The following is a 16,450-nucleotide window of genomic DNA, read 5'->3' as shown; positions in this document are numbered from 1 at the left end:
TGTGTGTGTGTATGTGTGTATATGTGTGTGTGTGTGTGTGTGTGTGTGTGAAAGTAATCCGTCAATAATAAGAGTTTCTAGCCAGAAAAATCAGGAAACATTTAATTGGAAAACATACCAGTGTATTTTGAGGTAACCACTGATTCTCCATCTGTTGAGTTATCTGTTGCAACAGCTGTGATGTTTAATGTGTAATTGACTCCAGCAGTCAGACCAGTGATGTTATAGGAAGTGTTTGTAGTTGTTGAATTTCCATTTGTTTTATCACCCATCCACTGAATTTTAAAGAAAGATCTATTTCCAACTGGTTCATCCCATGTCAGAAACACAGATGATGTTGTGATTTCAGTAATTTTGAGATTCCTGATCACACCTGGCTCTGTGTGGGGAGAGAAGAGCAATTAATAAATGTTGATGAAAGGGGTATTGAATAAAATATGACTGTAAAAATGAGTAAGTATGAATGGTGCAATTATAAATTGATAAAACAGTTGTAATAAGGCTTAGGACTCAGCGAGTCTGGTGTCTTAAGATGTTGCTGTACAGTTTACTGCTCAATGCAGGTAAATGTGAAATGGTTTCAAGGATGAAGTTTCAGCAGATTCTCTCAGATTAAACTTTCAATCAGAGCTCTTACTGGTATACAGTGAAATCTGATTGGCTCTTCCCTCAGTCACATGATCAGCTGCAACTGCAAACACTTTGAATGTGTACTGTGCTCCAGGAGTCAGATCATTTATTTTGATGGAGGTGTTTTCAGTAGTCACATTCTTATCTTCATATTGTACACGATAATGGGAGCTCTGTCCATTCGGTTTAATCCAGTTTAGTAAAACAGAGGATGTTGTAATATCAACAACTGTGAGGTTCATTATGACGTCAGGCTCTGTGGGTGAAAATAACAGACATTTGGGGATTAAAATATGACTTCTGAAATCCTAATGTAGTGAAGATTTATATATATATTTGAAAGGAATTAAATTCAATAATATGAGTTTCTGGTCAGAAAATTAGTAAACATTTAATTGGAAAACATACTAGTATATTTTGAGGTAACCACTGATTCTCCATCTGTTGAGTTATCTGTTGCAACAGCTGTGATGTTTAATGTGTAATTGACTCCAGCAGTCAGACCAGTGATGTTATAGGTAGTGTTTGTAGTTGTTGAATTTCCATTTGTTTTATCACCCATCCACTGAATTTTAAAGAAAGATCTATTTCCAACTGGTTCATCCCATGTCAGAAACATAGATGATGTTGTGATTTCAGTAATTTTGAGATTGCTGATCACACCTGGCTCTGTGTGGGGAGAGAAGAGTTATTCATACACGTTGATGAAAGGGGAATTAAATAAAGTATGACTGTAAATACGAGTAAGTATGAATGGTGCAATTATGTATTGATAAAACAGTTGTAATAAGGCCTAGGACTCAGCGAGTCTGGTGTCTTAAGATGTTGCTGTACAGTTTACTGCTCAATGCAGGTAAATGTGAAATGGTTTCAAGGATGAAGTTTCAGCAGATTCTCTCAGATTAAACTTTCAATCAGAGCTCTTACTGGTATACAGTGAAATCTGATTGGCTCTTCCATCGGTCACATGATCAGCTGCAACTGCAAACACTTTGAATGTGTACTGTGCTCCAGGAATCAGATCATTTATTTTGATGGAGGTGTTTTCAGTAGTCACATTCTTATCTTCATATTTTACATGATAATGGGAGCTTTGACCATTCGGTTTAATCCAGTTTAGTAAAACAGAGGATGTTGTAATATCAACAGCTGTGAGGTTCATTATGACGTCAGGCTCTGTGAGTGAAAATAACAGACATTTGGGGATTAAAATATGACTCCTAAAATCCTAATGTTGTTAATATATATATATATATATATATATATATATATATATATATATAAATATTAGGGGTGTAACGTTACATGTATTCGTACTGGACCGTTTTGGTACAGGGCTTTCGGTACGGTGCACGTGTGAACCGAATGACCGAATGCAATATTTTGTGCGCGGAACATAGGTACATTGTCGTGTTTCCAAACGAACATATTAAGTGGCGGAAGTCTCCACGTTCAGCGCAAATCCCGCCCTGCAGCTGATTCTAAGGCCGGTGACACACTGTCTGTGTGGCATGACCGTGGCGTTTCTGCTGCGTGTCAGTTGCGTGACGGCTGCTTCGCGTTTTCTGTGTCTTTACACACCAGAATCGTGCCTGGCGCGGCGATGGTGCGCTGCTGCTACTGTAGGTGACATAGAGGGAGGCCGCCGACAGACCAGGATCTTGTCTTCATGACAACAATATCTATACTTCATGTTGAGCAAAAATATAAAGCCTACTGATAAAGGACACTGTCAGCAGTATTGACGGCAAAATAGACTATGTTTGACAGGTGCAATATGCCAGTGTGTCACCGGCCTAAGGTTTTCAGAAGGAATCACGCGAGTGTGAACATCACTACAACTAGGAAAAAAACGATTGTAATTCAAACGCAGCTCCCGTCGGCATTTAAACAGACCTTTGCTCTTAATTCCGATCGGTCCAACGCAATAACGAAATCTGAGAAGGTCTAAAAACTGAAACTGTTGATGCTGCAACTTTACACTTTGGAAAAGTTATATATATATTTTAAATATGAGCAGGCCTACAAGCTGGGATTGGTAATGCTGCACTGTAATCATAGTTATTTATTTATATTTTTCATTATATTTTATTATATGATATTGGTTTGAGACTGAGAGTATTTTATTTAGTTGAGAACTTTGCAGCAGTATTTTATTTCTTTTTTTTCTTTTTTTTAATATATATTTTATTAAAAAGTATTTTAAAAAAGTGTAAACAAATTGTTAAAAAAAGTTTATAGTAGTAAACAACCTGCAGATTAATATTTCCATTTCTTTCCCTTACTGTACAGAAAATGAACCGAATCATGATTTTAAAACCGAGGTACGTAACGAACAGTGATTTCTGCGTACCGTTACACCCCTAATATATATATATATATATATATATATATGTGTGTGTGTGTGTGTGTGTGTGTGTGTGTGTGTGTGTGTGTGTGTGTGTGTGTGTGAGTGAAAGTAATCCGTCAATAATAAGAGTTTCTAGCCAGAAAAATTAGGAAACATTTAATTGGAAAACATACTAGTATATTTTGAGGTAACCACTGATTCTCCATCTGTTGAGTTATCTGCTGCAACAGCTGTGATGTTTAATGTGTAATTGACTCCAGCAGTCAGACCAGTGATGTTATAGGAAGTGTTTGTAGTTGTTGAATTTCCATTTGTTTTATCACCCATCCAATGAATTTTAAAGAAAGATCTTTTTCCATCTGGTTCATCCCATGTCAGAAACACAGATGATGTTGTGATTTCAGTAATTTTGAGATTGCTGATCACACCTGGCTCTGTGTGGGGAGAGAAGAGTTATTAATAGATGTTGATGAAAGGGGAATTAAATAAAGTATGACTGTAAATACGAGTAAGTATGAATGGTGCAATTATGTATTGATAAAACAGTTGTAATAAGGCTTAGGACTCAGCGAGTCTGGTGTCTTAAGATGTTGCTGTACAGTTTACTGCTCAATGCAGGTAAATGTGAAATGGTTTCAAGGATGAAGTTTCAGCAGATTCTCTCAGATTAAACTTTCAATCAGAGCTCTTACTGGTATACAGTGAAATCTGATTGGCTCTTCCATCGGTCACATGATCAGCTGCAACTGCAAACACTTTGAATGTGTACTGTGCTCCAGGAGTCAGATCATTTATTTTGATGGAGGTGTTTTCAGTAGTCACATTCTTATCTTCATATTCTACACGATAATGGGAGCTCTGACCATTCGGTTTAATCCAGTTTAGTAAAACAGAGGATGTTGTAATATCAACAACTGTGAGGTTCATTATGACGTCAGGCTCTGTGGGTGAAAATAATTGACATTTAAGGGGTTAAAATATGACTTCTGAAATCTTAATGTAGTGAAGATTTATATATATTTGAAAGGAATTAAATTCAATAATATGAGTTTCTGGCCAGAAAATTAGGAAACATTTAATTGGAAAACATACTAGTATATTTTGAGGTAACCACTGATTCTCCATCTGTTGAGTTATCTGTTGCAACAGCTGTGATGTTTAATGTGTAATTGACTCCAGCAGTCAGACCAGTGATGTTATAGGTAATGTTTGTAGTTGTTGAATTTCCATTTGTTTTATCACCCATCCAATGAATTTTAAAGAAAGATCTTTTTCCAACTAGTTCATCCCATGTCAGAAACACAGATGATGTTGTGATTTCAGTAATTTTGAGATTGCTGATCACACCTGGCTCTGTGTGGGGAGAGAAGAGCAATTCATACATGTTGATGAAAGGGGAATTAAATAAAGTATGACTGTAAATATGAGTAAGTATGAATGGTGCAATTATGAATTGATCAAACAATTGTAATAAGGCCAGAACTCTGATGTGTTTAGATGTTGCTGTACAGTTTTCTGCTCAATGCAGGTAAATATAAAATGGTTTCATCAGATTCTCTCAGATTAAACTTTCAATCAGAGCTCTTACTGGTATACAGTGAAATCTGATTGGCTCTTCCATCGGTCACATGATCAGCTGCAACTGCAAACACTTTGAATGTGTACTGTGCTCCAGGAGTCAGATCATTTATTTTGATGGAGGTGTTTTCAGTAGTCACATTCTTATCTTCATACTCTACACAATAATGGGAGCTCTGACCATTCGGTTTAATCCAGTTTAGAAAGACAGAGGATGTTGTAATATCAACAGCTGTGAGGTTCATATATATATATATATATATATATATATATATATATATATATATATATATATATATATATATATATAATATATATATGTATATATATATATATGGAGTGTAACGTTACATGCATTCGTACTGGACCGTTTCGGTACAGGGCTTTCGGTACGGTGCACGTGTGAACCGAATGACCGAATGCAATATTTTGTGCGCGGAACATAGGTACATTTTCTTGTTTCCAAATGAACATATTAAGTGGCGGAAGTCTCCACGTTCAGCGCAAATCATGCCCTGCAGCTGATTCTAAGGCCGGTGACACACTGTCTGTGTGGCATGACCGTGGCGTTTCTGCTGCGTGTCAGTTGCGTGACGGCTGCTTCGCGTTTTCTGTGTCTTTACACACCAGAATCGTGCCTGGCGCGGCGATGGCGCGCTGCTGCTACTGTAGTTGACATAGAGGGAGGCCGCCGACAGACCAGGATCTTGTCTTCATGACAACAATATCTATACTTCATGTTGAGCAAAAATATAAAGCCTACTGATAAAGGACACTGTCAGCAGTATTGACGGCAAAATAGACTATGTTTGACAGGTGCAATATGCCAGTGTGTCACCGGCCTAAGGTTTTCAGAAGGAATCACGCGAGTGTGAACATCACTACAACTAGGAAAAAAACGATTGTAATTCAAACGCAGCTCCCGTCGGCATTTAAACAGACCTTTGCTCTTAATTCCGATCGGTCCAACGCAATAACGAAATCTGAGAAGGTCTAAAAACTGAAACTGTTGATGCTGCACTTTACACTTTGGAAAAGTTATATATATATTTTAAATATGAGCAGGCCTACAAGCTGGGATTGGTAATGCTGCACTGTAATCATAGTTATTTATTTATATTTTTCATTATATTTTATTATATGATATTGGTTTGAGACTGAGAATATTTTATTTAGTGGAGAACTTTGCAGCAGTATTTTATTTCTTTTTTTTTTTTAATTTTATATATATTTTATTAAAAAGTATTTTAAAAAAGTGTAAACAAACTGTTAAAAAAAGTTTATAGTAATAAACAACCTGCAGTTTAATGTTTCCATTTCTTTCCCTTACTGGACCGAAAATGAACCAAATCGTGACTTTAAAACCGAGGTACGTAACGAACAGTGATTTCTGCGTACCGTTACACCCCTAATATATATATATATATATATGTGTGTGTGTGTGTGTATGTGTGTATGTGTGTGTGTGTGTGTGTGTGTGTGTGTGTGTGTGTGTGTGTGTGAAAGTAATCCGTCAATAATAAGAGTTTCTAGCCAGAAAAATCAGGAAACATTTAATTGGAAAACATACTAGTATATTTTGAGGTAACCACTGATTCTCCATCTGTTGAGTTATCTGCTGCAACAGCTGTGATGTTTAATGTGTAATTGACTCCAGCAGTCAGACCAGTGATGTTATAGGTAATGTTTGTAGTTGTTGAATTTCCATTTGTTTTATCACCCATCCAATGAATTTTAAAGAAAGATCTATTTCCAACTGGTTCATCCCATGTCAGAAACATAGATGATGTTGTGATTTCAGTAATTTTGAGATTGCTGATCACACCTGGCTCTGTGTGGGGAGAGAAGAGTTATTCATACACGTTGATGAAAGGGGAATTAAATAAAGTATGACTGTAAATATGAGTAAGTATGAATGGTGCAATTATGTATTGATAAAACAGTTGTAATAAGGCTTAGGACTCAGCGAGTCTGGTGTCTTAAAATGTTGTTGTACAGTTTACTGCTCAATGCAGGTAAATATGAAATGGTTTCAAGGATGAAGTTTCAGCAGATTCTCTCAGATTAAACAATCAATCAGAGCTCTTACTGGTATACAGTGAAATCTGATTGGCTCTTCCATCGGTCACATGATCAGCTGCAACTGCAAACACTTTGAATGTGTACTGTGCTCCAGGAGTCAGATCATTTATTTTGATGGAGGTGTTTTCAGTAGTCACATTCTTATCTTCATATTCTACACGATAATGGGAGCTCTGACCATTCGGTTTAATCCAGTTTAGTAAAACAGAGGATGTTGTAATATCAACAACTGTGAGGTTCATTATGACGTCAGGCTCTGTGAGTGAAAATAACAGACATTTGGGGATTAAAATATGACTCCTGAAATCCTAATGTAGTGTATATATATATATATATGAAAGTAATCAGTCAATAATATGAGTGTATGGCCAGAAAAATTAGAAAACATTTAATTGGAAAACATACCAGTGTATTTTGAGGTAACCACTGATTCTCCATCTGTTGAGTTATCTGCTGCAACAGCTGTGATGTTTAATGTGTAATTGACTCCAGCAGTCAGACCAGTGATGTTATAGGTAATGTTTGTAGTTGTTGAATTTCCATTTGTTTTATCACCCATCCACTGAATTTTAAAGAAAGATCTATTTCCAACTGGTTCATCCCATGTCAGAAACATAGATGATGTTGTGATTTCAGTAATTTTGAGATTGCTGATCACACCTGGCTCTGTGTGGGGAGAGAAGAGCAATTCATACATGTTGATGAAAGGGGAATTAAATAAAGTATGACTGTAAATATGAGTAAGTATGAATGGTGCAATTATGAATTGATCAAACAATTGTAATAAGGCCAGAACTCTGATGTGTTAAGATGTTGCTGTACAGTTTTCTGCTCAATGCAGGTAAATATAAAATGGTTTCATCAGATTCTCTCAGATTAAACTTTCAATCAGAGCTCTTACTGGTATACAGTGAAATCTGATTGGCTCTTCCATCGGTCACATGATCAGCTGCAACTGCAAACACTTTGAATGTGTACTGTGCTCCAGGAGTCAGATCATTTATTTTGATGGAGGTGTTTTCAGTAGTCACATTCTTATCTTCATACTCTACACAATAATGGGAGCTCTGACCATTCGGTTTAATCCAGTTTAGAAAGACAGAGGATGTTGTAATATCAACAGCTGTGAGGTTCATATATATATATATATATATATATATATATATATATATATATATATATATATATATATATATATATATATATATAATATATATATGTATATATATATATATGGAGTGTAACGTTACATGCATTCGTACTGGACCGTTTCGGTACAGGGCTTTCGGTACGGTGCACGTGTGAACCGAATGACCGAATGCAATATTTTGTGCGCGGAACATAGGTACATTTTCTTGTTTCCAAATGAACATATTAAGTGGCGGAAGTCTCCACGTTCAGCGCAAATCATGCCCTGCAGCTGATTCTAAGGCCGGTGACACACTGGATGCGTGGCGTGAGCTTGGCGTTTCTGCTGCGTGTCAGTTGCGTGACGGCTGCTTCGCGTTTTCTGTGTCTTTACACACCAGAATCGTGCCTGGCGCGGCGATGGCGCGCTGCTGCTACTGTAGTTGACATAGAGGGAGGCCGCCGACAGACCAGGATCTTGTCTTCATGACAACAATATCTATACTTCATGTTGAGCAAAAATATAAAGCCTACTGATAAAGGACACTGTCAGCAGTATTGACGGCAAAATAGACTATGTTTGACAGGTGCAATATGCCAGTGTGTCACCGGCCTAAGGTTTTCAGAAGGAATCACGCGAGTGTGAACATCACTACAACTAGGAAAAAAACGATTGTAATTCAAACGCAGCTCCCGTCGGCATTTAAACAGGCCTTTGCTCTTAATTCCGATCGGTCCAACGCAATAACGAAATCTGAGAAGGTCTAAAAACTGAAACTGTTGATGCTGCACTTTACACTTTGGAAAAGTTATATATATATTTTAAATATGAGCAGGCCTACAAGCTGGGATTGGTAATGCTGCACTGTAATCATAGTTATTTATTTATATTTTTCATTATATTTTATTATATGATATTGGTTTGAGACTGAGAATATTTTATTTAGTGGAGAACTTTGCAGCAGTATTTTATTTCTTTTTTTTTTTTTTTATATATATATTTTATTAAAAAGTATTTTAAAAAAAGTGTAAACAAACTGTTAAAAAAAGTTTATAGTAATAAACAACCTGCAGTTTAATGTTTCCATTTCTTTCCCTTACTGGACCGAAAATGAACCAAATCGTGACTTTAAAACCGAGGTACGTAACGAACAGTGATTTCTGCGTACCGTTACACCCCTAATATATATATATATATATATGTGTGTGTGTGTGTGTATGTGTGTATGTGTGTGTGTGTGTGTGTGTGTGTGTGTGTGTGTGTGAAAGTAATCCGTCAATAATAAGAGTTTCTAGCCAGAAAAATCAGGAAACATTTAATTGGAAAACATACTAGTATATTTTGAGGTAACCACTGATTCTCCATCTGTTGAGTTATCTGCTGCAACAGCTGTGATGTTTAATGTGTAATTGACTCCAGCAGTCAGACCAGTGATGTTATAGGTAATGTTTGTAGTTGTTGAATTTCCATTTGTTTTATCACCCATCCAATGAATTTTAAAGAAAGATCTATTTCCAACTGGTTCATTCCATGTCAGAAACACAGATGATGTTGTGATTTCAGTAATTTTGAGATTGCTGATCACACCTGGCTCTGTGTGGGGAGAGAAGAGTTATTCATACACGTTGATGAAAGGGGAATTAAATAAAGTATGACTGTAAATATGAGTAAGTATGAATGGTGCAATTATGTATTGATAAAACAGTTGTAATAAGGCTTAGGACTCAGCGAGTCTGGTGTCTTAAAATGTTGTTGTACAGTTTACTGCTCAATGCAGGTAAATATGAAATGGTTTCAAGGATGAAGTTTCAGCAGATTCTCTCAGATTAAACAATCAATCAGAGCTCTTACTGGTATACATTGAAATCTGATTGGCTCTTCCATCGGTCACATGATCAGCTGCAACTGCAAACACTTTGAATGTGTACTGTGCTCCAGGAGTCAGATCATTTATTTTGATGGTGGTGTTTTCAGTAGTCACATTCTTATCTTCATACTCTACACAATAATGGGAGCTCTGACCATTCGGTTTAATCCAGTTTAGTAAAACAGAGGATGTTGTAATATCAACAGCTGTGAGGTTCATTATGACGTCAGGCTCTGTGAGTGAAAATAACAGACATTTGGGGATTAAAATATGACTCCTGAAATCCTAATGTAGTGTATATATATATATATGAAAGTAATCAGTCAATAATATGAGTGTATGGCCAGAAAAATTAGAAAACATTTAATTGGAAAACATACCAGTGTATTTTGAGGTAACCACTGATTCTCCATCTGTTGAGTTATCTGCTGCAACAGCTGTGATGTTTAATGTGTAATTGACTCCAGCAGTCAGACCAGTGATGTTATAGGTAATGTTTGTAGTTGTTGAATTTCCATTTGTTTTATCACCCATCCACTGAATTTTAAAGAAAGATCTATTTCCATCTGGTTCATCCCATGTCAGAAACATAGATGATGTTGTGATTTCAGTAATTTTGAGATTGCTGATCACACCTGGCTCTGTGTGGGGAGAGAAGAGTTATTCATACACGTTGATGAAAGGGGAATTAAATAAAGTATGACTGTAAATATGAGTAAGTATGAATGGTGCAATTATGTATTGATAAAACAGTTGTAATAAGGCTTAGGACTCAGCGAGTCTGGTGTCTTAAGATGTTGTTGTACAGTTTTCTTCTCAATGCACGTAAATAAGAAATGGTTTCAAGGATGAAGTTTCAGCAGATTCTCTCAGATTAAACTTTCAATCAGAGCTCTTACTGGTATACAGTGAAATCTGATTGGCTCTTCCATCTGTCACATGATCAGCTGCAACTGCAAACACTTTGAATGTGTACTGTGCTCCAGGAGTCAGATCATTTATTTTGATGGAGGTGTTTTCAGCAGTCACATTCTTATCTTCATACTCTACACAATAATGGGAGCTCTGACCATTCGGTTTAATCCAGTTTAGTAAAACAGAGGATGTTGTAATATCAACAACTGTGAGGTTCATTATGACGTCAGGCTCTGTGAGTGAAAATAACAGACATTTGGACATATATATATGGAGTGTAACGTTACATGCATTCGTACTGGACCGTTTCGGTACAGGGCTTTCGGTACGGTGCACGTGTGAACCGAATGACCGAATGCAATATTTTGTGCGCGGAACATAGGTACATTTTCTTGTTTCCAAATGAACATATTAAGTGGCGGAAGTCTCCACGTTCAGCGCAAATCACGCCCTGCAGCTGATTCTAAGGCCGGTGACACACTGGATGCGTGGCGTGAGCTTGGCGTTTCTGCTGCGTGTCAGTTGCGTGACGGCTGCTTCGCGTTTTCTGTGTCTTTACACACCAGAATCGTGCCTGGCGCGGCGATGGCGCGCTGCTGCTACTGTAGTTGACATAGAGGGAGGCCGCCGACAGACCAGGATCTTGTCTTCATGACAACAATATCTATACTTCATGTTGAGCAAAAATATAAAGCCTACTGATAAAGGACACTGTCAGCAGTATTGACGGCAAAATAGACTATGTTTGACAGGTGCAATATGCCAGTGTGTCACCGGCCTAAGGTTTTCAGAAGGAATCACGCGAGTGTGAACATCACTACAACTAGGAAAAAAACGATTGTAATTCAAACGCAGCTCCCGTCGGTATTTAAACAGACCTTTGCTCTTAATTCCGATCGGTCCAACGCAATAACGAAATCTGAGAAGGTCTAAAAACTGAAACTGTTGATGCTGCACTTTACACTTTGGAAAAGTTATATATATATTTTAAATATGAGCAGGCCTACAAGCTGGGATTGGTAATGCTGCACTGTAATCATAGTTATTTATTTATATTTTTCATTATATTTTATTATATGATATTGGTTTGAGACTGAGAATATTTTATTTAGTGGAGAACTTTGCAGCAGTATTTTATTTCTTATTTTTTTTTAATTTTATATATATTTTATTAAAAAGTATTTTAAAAAAGTGTAAACAAACTGTTAAAAAAAGTTTATAGTAATAAACAACCTGCAGTTTAATGTTTCCATTTCTTTCCCTTACTGGACCGAAAATGAACCAAATCGTGACTTTAAAACCGAGGTACGTAACGAACAGTGATTTCTGCGTACCGTTACACCCCTAATATATATATATATATATATGTGTGTGTGTGTGTGTATGTGTGTGTGTGTGTGTGTGTGTGTGTGAGAAAGTAATCCGTCAATAATAAGAGTTTCTAGCCAGAAAAATCAGGAAACATTTAATTGGAAAACATACTAGTATATTTTGAGGTAACCACTGATTCTCCATCTGTTGAGTTATCTGCTGCAACAGCTGTGATGTTTAATGTGTAATTGACTCCAGCAGTCAGACCAGTGATGTTATAGGTAATGTTTGTAGTTGTTGAATTTCCATTTGTTTTATCACCCATCCAATGAATTTTAAAGAAAGATCTATTTCCAACTGGTTCATTCCATGTCAGAAACACAGATGATGTTGTGATTTCAGTAATTTTGAGATTGCTGATCACACCTGGCTCTGTGTGGGGAGAGAAGAGTTATTCATACACGTTGATGAAAGGGGAATTAAATAAAGTATGACTGTAAATATGAGTAAGTATGAATGGTGCAATTATGTATTGATAAAACAGTTGTAATAAGGCTTAGGACTCAGCGAGTCTGGTGTCTTAAAATGTTGTTGTACAGTTTACTGCTCAATGCAGGTAAATATGAAATGGTTTCAAGGATGAAGTTTCAGCAGATTCTCTCAGATTAAACTTTCAATCAGAGCTCTTACTGGTATACAGTGAAATCTGATTGGCTCTTCCATCGGTCACATGATCAGCTGCAACTGCAAACACTTTGAATGTGTACTGTGCTCCAGGAGTCAGATCATTTATTTTGATGGAGGTGTTTTCAGTAGTCACATTCTTATCTTCATATTCTACACGATAATGGGAGCTCTGACCATTCGGTTTAATCCAGTTTAGTAAAACAGAGGATGTTGTAATATCAACAACTGTGAGGTTCATTATGACGTCAGGCTCTGTGAGTGAAAATAACAGACATTTGGGGATTAAAATATGACTCCTGAAATCCTAATGTAGTGTATATATATATATATATGAAAGTAATCAGTCAATAATATGAGTGTATGGCCAGAAAAATTAGAAAACATTTAATTGGAAAACATACCAGTGTATTTTGAGGTAACCACTGATTCTCCATCTGTTGAGTTATCTGCTGCAACAGCTGTGATGTTTAATGTGTAATTGACTCCAGCAGTCAGACCAGTGATGTTATAGGTAATGTTTGTAGTTGTTGAATTTCCATTTGTTTTATCACCCATCCACTGAATTTTAAAGAAAGATCTATTTCCAACTGGTTCATCCCATGTCAGAAACATAGATGATGTTGTGATTTCAGTAATTTTGAGATTGCTGATCACACCTGGCTCTGTGTGGGGAGAGAAGAGTTATTCATACACGTTGATGAAAGGGGAATTAAATAAAGTATGACTGTAAATATGAGTAAGTATGAATGGTGCAATTATGTATTGATAAAACAGTTGTAATAAGGCTTAGGACTCAGCGAGTCTGGTGTCTTAAGATGTTGTTGTACAGTTTTCTTCTCAATGCACGTAAATAAGAAATGGTTTCAAGGATGAAGTTTCAGCAGATTCTCTCAGATTAAACTTTCAATCAGAGCTCTTACTGGTATACAGTGAAATCTGATTGGCTCTTCCATCGGTCACATGATCAGCTGCAACTGCAAACACTTTGAATGTGTACTGTGCTCCAGGAATCAGATCATTTATATTGATGGTGGTGTTTTCAGTAGTCACATTCTTATCTTCATATTCTACACGATAATGGGAGCTCTGACCATTCGGTTTAATCCAGTTTAGTAAAACAGAGGATGTTGTAATATCAACAACTGTGAGGTTCATTATGACGTCAGGCTCTGTGGGTGAAAATAACAGACATCCGGGAATTAAAATATTGTCCCTTTGGAATTATAAGGTTCTATCTGACATGTCTGTCAAAATTGAGTTATTCACATATTCTTATTCTGTGTCTATGGAAGCATATGAGTAGCATTATTCAATTTGGGATGTAATATTCAAAATGACAATGCAATATGTAAAATGACAATGCATTTCTGTATTTACATTTACATTTTCCAATACATTTGTGCAACGTTTGGTGCAAAATGAAAATGAAAATTAAATGACAATTTTCATTTGCCATTTCATACACAATTTTTAATATGTAAAATGAATACTAATTTTAACGCTTTATAAGTTGCAAAATGAAAATGAAAATGTATTACAGAAATGATTAGATATGTCTAACATGTTCAAGCAAAAACTGTGGCAAAATGATCATTTAAATGCTATTTTTCTTAGATGCATTAACTCTCACAGTCAAGACACTTACGATTGCATTTTCATTCAATGTCCCGCAATGAATGTAGCAAAATTCAATGTGCACATTGAAAATGCATTCCGAGCCAAACACGTCTCCGCCCCCTCGCGCCATGTCAATCACTGCGTGAACAAGGCGGGGCTTGCAGAAGGTCAGAGACTCAAATCTCAAGAAGAGGATTCAAGTGAGAGAACATGGACAAGACAGTTGGTGCATGTACGTTTTGATAATTTCGGTTTATGGCTTCAATATTTCATTCGCACTTGTGGGCAGAGCTGAAACGCTGCTTTCATCTGATTGGTCGAATCGCTCAACCTTCAGCTCGGTCTTTTCATTCTTTCAGGCAGAATAAGAGTCAGTGCGAGTGAAGCACTGTAATGTCTGAAACTACACTCACTGTTAATTAGCATAATATTTTAATCAGATGTAGCTGGGCACATAATTCGTGCTGCTGCGACTTGCAAGAGACCCCGTTAAATTATTTCTAGGTTGTATACTGTATTGTATAAATATTGTCCCAGTGATAAAAAACAGTGCAAATAGTTCTGTCTCCTTGGATAACAGTGAAGTGGAAATAAATATAGTTAAATTTATGAAATAAAATTAAATAGGATTTTTTGGGAAGGTAAGTCTGGCCAGTTATACAGCAACACGAGTCAGACGAGTCTGAAGATCTGAGCTGAATTTGGTGAAACATTAAAGTTCTAGTCTGTGTCAATTACTCTCATAATAAATAATAATAATAATGTTACCCGTATTTTTCGGTATAAGTTGCATCAGTCCAAAAATACGTCATGACGAGGAAAAAAACATATAAGTCGCATTTATTCAGAACCAAGAGAAAACATTACCGTCTACAGCCGCGAGAGGGCGCTCTGGGGTAGGCTACAGGAGCACTGAGCAGCATAGAGCTAATTTTACTATTTTTATTTAGAAATGTAACTATATTAATTTTTACAATTATTTATTAATGTCACACACACATACCTAGTGCCTTATGACTTAAAATATGAGAGTGGTAAATGTTACAGACATGGAACTGTTCAGTCTATTATTGATTTTTATTTCCACTTCACTTTTTTCCAAAGAGACAGAACTATTTGCACTGTATTTATCAGTGGGACAATATTCATGCAATACTACAACCTATAAATAATTTGCAGGTCTCAGCAGCATGAATTATGTGCCCAGCTACATCTGATTCAAATATTATGCTAATTAACAGTGAGTGTAGTTTCAGACATTACAGTGCTTCACTCGCACTGACTCTTATTCTGCCAGAAAGAATGAAAAGACCGAGCTGAAGGTGGAGCGATTCGACCAATCAGATGAAAGCAGCGTTTCAGCTCCACCCACAAGTGCGAATGAAATATTGAAGCCATAAACCGAAATGATAAACCGAAACGTACACGGACCAACTGTCTTGTCCATGTTCTCTCACTTGAATCCTCTTCTTGAGATTTGAGTCTCTGACCTTCTGCAAGCCCCGCCTTGTTCACGCAGTGATTGACATGGCGGGAGGGGGCGGACACGTGATCGGCTCGGAATGCATTTTCAATGTGCACATTGAATTTTGCTACATTCATTGCGGGACATTGAATGAAAATGCAATCGTAAGTGTCTTGACTGTGAGTGTTAATGCATTTAAGAAAAATAGCATTTAAATTATCATTTTGCCACAGTTTTTGCTCGAACATGTTATACATATCTAATCATTTCTGTAATACATTTTCATTTTAATTTTGCAACTTATAAAGCGTTACAATTAGTATTCATTTTTACATATTAAAACTGGTGTATGAAATGGTAAATGAAAATTGTGTTATTTAATTTTCATTTTGCACCAAACGTTGCACAAATGTATTGGAAAATGTAAATGTAAATACAGAAATGCATTGTCATTTTACATATTGCATTGCCATTTTGCATATTACATTCCAAATTGAATAATGCTACCCATATGCTTCCATATGTGTCAAGGTATTTACATTATGTGAAAGATTTTTTAATGTTGTGTACATTATGGGACTTTTTATTTAAAAAACAATAAGGTTCTATCTACATAGTGGAATGGAACACAAAAACTTTGAAGCTCAATATCTCAAAACTACTCGGAATGCAGATAGAACATTATAATTCCAAAGGGGAAGATATGACTGCAGAAAACCTTATGTAGTGAAGATTTATATATATTTGAAAGTAATCAGTCAATAATATAAGTTTCTGGCCAGAAAAATCAGGAAACATTTAATTGGAAAACATACTAGT

This window comes from Carassius carassius, chromosome 43 (assembly GCF_963082965.1).
Source record: "Carassius carassius chromosome 43, fCarCar2.1, whole genome shotgun sequence".
Classification (NCBI taxonomy): domain Eukaryota; kingdom Metazoa; phylum Chordata; class Actinopteri; order Cypriniformes; family Cyprinidae; genus Carassius; species Carassius carassius.
Note: the sequence above shows the minus strand (reverse complement) of the source record.